Source organism: Pavona decussata, unplaced genomic scaffold (genome assembly GCF_977016875.1).
Source record: "Pavona decussata unplaced genomic scaffold, jaPavDecu1.1 SCAFFOLD_198, whole genome shotgun sequence".
Taxonomy (NCBI): domain Eukaryota; kingdom Metazoa; phylum Cnidaria; class Anthozoa; order Scleractinia; family Agariciidae; genus Pavona; species Pavona decussata.
This window is the reverse complement of record NW_028145606.1, coordinates 1653946-1659945: the sequence shown is the minus strand read 5'-3', so window position 1 is coordinate 1659945 and position 6000 is coordinate 1653946. Positions and strand designations below refer to the sequence as shown.

The following is a 6000-nucleotide window of genomic DNA, read 5'->3' as shown; positions in this document are numbered from 1 at the left end:
CTTATATTAACAATCCTTTGTCTGATTTATTTAGGCGTTTGTTAAGATCTCTGGCCGAGACACCGTTGTTTATCATGATCTACGCCCACCAATCTGACTTCAGCGTAAGCGATCAGGCTCAAAAGCAATATTGCATCAAAAAGTTTCTTTTAAAAACTCACTGTGTTAAAAAGAAAAACATGAACACTGTGAATAAAATATTCCTAGCGCCAATGTTTTCAAGGTGCACAGCCTTGTGAAACACGATAAAAGATCAATTCATTTATTTTTCGCCTTAATATTGCTTCGACTCGACCATCATTCTCGCATTTAAGGAGCTTTTTTAAAGTAACAATTCTCTAATTTAATCCGCCAATGCTTCAGGGCAACCGTTCTATTGAAAACAGAAACTTCTACATGAGAAATATAATCAGTCATTTGCTGAGAGTAAGGACCTAGTTTCAAGGTAAGAAATTCTTTATAATGAATAATGAAAAGGCAAACGAGGTTTTATTATTTTATTGATAATTATTTTATCAAGCACCACCTGCTGCTCACGCTCCCTTTTAATGCCGGCAGCCTTTGATCAAAGTGGCCTTCTCATTAATACTCCATTTTATTTATATGCCGGAACAAGTTGATTAAAATGGTTTGAAACGGAGAGGAATCAGTGTCCTTTGTCAATTTTTGCTTGTTATGTCAACCACATTTAAGTTTCACAGGGTCTGTAGTATTTTGTGACACCCGATCGGTGGAAGGGGCCCCATCCTGGCTCTGCTCCACTTGTTTACTAAAGCGAAAGAGAAACTTCTGGATTATTCTGGTTTTGGCAGTTTTAATCTGGTTCGCTAAATGTGTGCATAGTATATATGCACAACAAGTATCAACCGAGATAAGGCCTAAACCCTGGCCACGCATCTCTTGATCCATCCAAATTTCACCATTTCAATTACAGTCAATCCAGGTCATGCGTGAACAGTATTTCCAAGAATGAAATGAACATTCGAATTTCTCTTTGTAATGTCCGACGTGTGAATGGAATGTTGGACATTTCTCTGGAAATCGTTCCGAAAAAGATGCATTAACTGAAAAAAAGATTCAAAATACTTGGGAAACAATTGTTATTCTTGAAACATTCAATTTTGCAATGTAAAGAAAAATTCATAGCTTTATACCGTCAATAAGCTAGGGAAATTTATACGGGAACTCTGAAATCTCGTTGGCGATTTTCAAAACTGACATGTAAATTTCAAACTCCGTTCAAATTTCAAAAATATCGTTCACGCGTGACCTGGGTTGACTGTAACAAAGCAATGTCCTTCTTCAATAAGCAATTTTTTTAGGTTGTCTTTTTAACGATTACTTGCATTATCAAACGAAATGTTTCTAATTTGAAAACAATTTTTATTGGACAGTGGCATGTGAAAGTAATGCCGGATAACTCTTGATTACTCTAGATAGTTTTATCTTTGGCAAGAAAATAAAACTGTTTCGGATAAACTACAGTATGTGTTTGTCCAGAATCTTTGGTTCTGTGGCACAACCATACTCTTTAAGACTGTTTTGCATGGTTTGTTGGACTTAGCATTCATAAAGACGCCTTTTGAGTCTTATTTCATCATAAATCTATACTGTTATATAACACACAAACAATGTATCCCTAAATCAGTAATCTGATCTCACCTCGTTATTTCCGATCAGTACTGGGCTGATTTCTCTACTTGGCATACCGCAGACTTTTTACGGCCTTTTTGAGGGTAAGTATTTATAAAATACTGAGACTGAAGTCTAAAGGGCGATTTACACGGTAAGACTTTGTCGCATGCTACAAGATTACGACAGGCCTACGACACGAATTGTTTCGTGTAAATAAAACATGCAACTCGCTTACAACTGTCGTGTACGGTACAAAAAAATAAAAATCCTAAATCCTATGTTTTAAAACAAAATGACAATCGTCGGTATAGGCAATGTTGAGTGACGAGAGTTGTGTGCAATTTTTGGCATGACGCGAGCAGCGCAAGGGCACCAGGCATCACACTGCGTCGGCAAGTAATATTATGCAGCTGCCATTTAAACTCTAAGTCTTTTCTCTTGTTTCTTAAGACGACGACCTTAACGAAAGTTAAGTTAGCTCCATCCTAATCGTTTTTTTTTTTCTTACTTTCGTCGGCCAGGATAACTCCAACAGAAGAACGACATAATGGGATTGATTTCATTGTCCGCATCGAAGAACAAGTTTTTGCAAACCTTTCGCCCATCGTCACAGCAACACTAAAATGTCTGTGTTTTATGTGCTTTTTTGAACTGTTTCATTCAGACATTTAAAGGAAAGGTCTAAATTTACAAGATCTTCAGTTAAGTTGGGGTAAAGATATTTTATAGCAATAAAACAATTAGGTCGAAATATCCAGTTTTGGCTGATTCTGTCGTTGATATGCAATAACTTTTAAATTATGCCAACGCCGTATGAAAATTAAACTTTGGTGTATTTAAAACTGTTAGACAATCATTGTGTTCTTCAGTATATCTCCTTTAAAAAGTACAAATCTAAGTAACGTATGTCTGACACAACATTGATGAGTGGGTTTTCTGTCGATAAACATTGACCTTTATCATTCAGTGGATCGGGTTGGCGGAGAACTATTATTGTTGATTACAGGCTAATCTGATGATCAGATACATCGTATCAGTTCGTTAAACGAAATTTTTCTTTCTCTTTGCACTGTGATTTCTCTTTATTTCCTTTCTTACTTCTTTCTTTCTTTGTATTTATTTTATTTTTAACGACAAATGATCATTCCCCCTTTGAACAAGATATTAAGATCATAGAATTGTAATGAACAGTAATTTTACATAACGTTTGACTGAAATAGAAAACGAGAACAAGTCATTATCAGCCGATATTCTTTAGTAGTTTATTTTCCGCTATCATTTCATCTTCCTAGCTTATTTCATATGTCTTTTACACGCGTTTGAAAAGTCTACAGTTGTGGAACAGTTAGTCAATAGTTATATTAATTTGTTGTCGTCAAGGCCAGTTCACTTTGTTTCAAAATGTGACTCACTAGGTAGCCGTGTGACCAAACGCAATTTTGTGGTACTTCGTTTAGAACACGCTTTCTATTTCTCTTTATCCGTAATTTTTGAGACATGACCAGTCCAATTTACCAAGAATATGACAACATTTTTTGTTCAGGTAATAAGTATCTTATCACGGTCAAATCAATTTAATGCTCTTTAATTAGGAAAGGAAATATTGAGCGTATGGTACATTTCGGGAACACCAAAAAAGCACGCGAGATGGCTCTTCTCTCGCGCACCTCCCACTCAACTCGCGCGGCCTGTGTGAAAACTTCTCAGCACTTAGCAGGCTATTATTAGAAAGATATACCAATGCAATGTAACTGTTACCCAGTCATCGTGCCATCCTATATCGATTGAAAATTATAAATCTAAGATTAGAATGTTTGGCACAGCATTGATTAAGTATATTATTTTCATCTTAGTACTATTGGTGATCTGCTTTACTTATGGGGTCTTAGACTCTTTTGTATTTCATCCCGTGGCTTCTGTTTTTGTATACCATTTTGTATTATTACCAATTTGTAATAACAATAATAATTAGAAGGGGTTAAATTATTCCGTAAACGTATTTATTATAGGCAGCAAAGACATCTACGAAAAAAATTGAATCAGGAATAGAACATATATCTCAGAGATTTAAAACACAGATAAACACACAGGATTTGAAATTGCAAGCTCTCAGAGCACATTTTTTATTGCACGATTATTTTTTTTCCCAACTGTAAGGGCACCACGCACCACACTGCGTCGGAGTTATAAAAACCACCCCTCTTGGCGAGATTGGTAATTCGATGATGATTCCATTGCCACTTTATCAAGTTTAAGTACAGTTCGAATCGTTTTTGTCTAAAATTCATCACCCGGGATAACTCTTGTAGTGTAACAAAATAATGGGCGGTGTTTTAATTTGTTCGGCCTCAACGAGCACGTTTTTCAAACCTTTCGCTCATCTTCACAGCAACACTAAAAAGGTTGGTTTTTTTAACTGCTACCTTATTCTGTTTAAAGGAAAAGTTTAAATTTATAAGATCTTTAGTTAAGTTACGGTAAAAGATATTTTATAGCGAACAAAACATTACACCTGCCCAAAATGTCTGCTTTAAAAAAAGAAGAGGAACGCGTAATGCAACAGTTTATTTCGGTTGGAACTTGTTGTTTACACATTGAGTACATGGGCCGCGAAATTTAATCTGCCGAATTAGACTGATCGAGACGCCTGTCTTTTGCGTGGGTAGGTAACAGAAGCAGTATCTACATCGGAGTCTCAACCGCCGCTTAAGTGTCGCAAAATGCGGCAGACTCTGTCGAGCTTAAGAGCGACTTTCCACAAATATCGACCAAGTGGTGGCACAAGTCAAAAAATCGATTTTGTTCATATTTTGCTCATAGGTAGTCCCTAGTGAGAAACAAACTGAGCTGTAGTTAGTTTTTCCAAATACCGCTTCCTTTCGCGTAATTATGCGAAAAAACGATTTTGTCTCACTTGAGCTCAAAGTCCGCTTTCGGCGGGATGGAATTTTCCTTAACTTTCGACGGGTCGCGTATCAATCCACAGACTGTTACTAACCTGCAAATGGCATTTATTGCTCTATTAGGTCTTCTTCTTCTGTTTCACGGAAAAACATTTAAAACCTAAGTTACTTTTACGTCCGAAATAGGTTTAGAAAAGCATGCTATAAATGCAAATTTTCAGCAACCACATTTTAGCACTAAAACATTGCCAATTTTACCCACGGGCGATAACTTAGATTTCCCTATAATGACTTTCTATGGCTTCACTGTATACCTATTGATCATAATATAAAAACAAAACTCTGGGTAAATGAAAATAAATGACCCGCTAGGCTTCAGATTTGTCAGCATTTTCTTGAGATTTGGCGATCGAAGCGTAAAAAAGATGGCGTGACACACTGTCACGGGTACAAATATTTTTTCCTTTTAGAAAAAAAAAATGAAGCGACATTTAAAAGGAAGCATTTTTCATTCGCAGTAGAAAAATCTTTGGATCGAAAGTTCGGTAGCGTTACGGACAAATATATATTTCGGCTGCGTTTCATAACTGGGAATTTCAGAGTATCCGTTCGCTCTGATGCGGAGTCCAGTTCGTTATTGTGTAATATTATTATGTTGAAACAAATAATTGGAAAATTTTTTTTCCTCTTTCTTTATCACTGCCATGAATAAATTAAACTATAAATAGGTAAAACGCAGCAGATTTGAACGACATTAACCTGATTAAAAGTTTCGACTGTTATGTTAATTACTGCATCGTTTGCGTGAAATATACGTTCGAAGTAACGTTTGTTTCCCTCGTCCGTTGATCATGAGCGAGTTTTTTAGATCTCTGTAAATAAAGAAAGGGAAGAGAAATAGCATAAAGGGTCCATCTCCGTTTTTAAAAACATTGTCTATAGAGTTTTCCAATCATCATACATCTAAAAATGAGAGCTCGTGATTAGTGAATTATAGATGCAAAAACTGCGTGATTTAGTTTATTAATTAAATTTGCAAAAGAAAGCACACGCACACTCAACGACAATAACAACAACCAAAAAAAGGGAAAAAAGTAATAACAAAAAGTAATAACAATAAAGGCCGTAACCAATTTAATGAAACCAAGATAGTGGTCAATACCCGTGTTATTAGTAATGTTATTTTGCTGCGCTTTTTGATCCTGAAATATTCTTTATGCGAAGATCAACGTAATTAACTAATTAGATTTTTGAACGTCCTCATTGCTTTTTTGGACGTATGAATAAATTGAATTATTATTACACCAGAGAAACAGTAAGGAACTGTAAACTAAACGGCGAGCATGGAAGTTTGGTGTTCGTTTACGTTGATAGTTGGTGGGCAATGTTCGTTTGATCGCAGACAGAACAAGGTCCAGAGAGATAGTACCCCTGCTGTCCTGTACAAAGAATATTGACCAGC

General features: G+C 36.0%; 1 protein-coding gene across 1 annotated transcript in view; it reads left to right on the top strand.

Moving 5' to 3' along the window:
• Positions 1 to 357: 357 nt before the first annotated feature.
• LOC146461491 (uncharacterized) overlaps positions 358 to 6000 on the top strand; it is a 125377-nt gene continuing 119734 nt past the window's right edge. Inside the window, exon 1 of the mRNA XM_085086919.1 lies at positions 358 to 445. The gene's annotated coding sequence lies outside the window, so the exon portion shown is untranslated. The remainder of the gene's footprint in view (positions 446 to 6000) is intronic.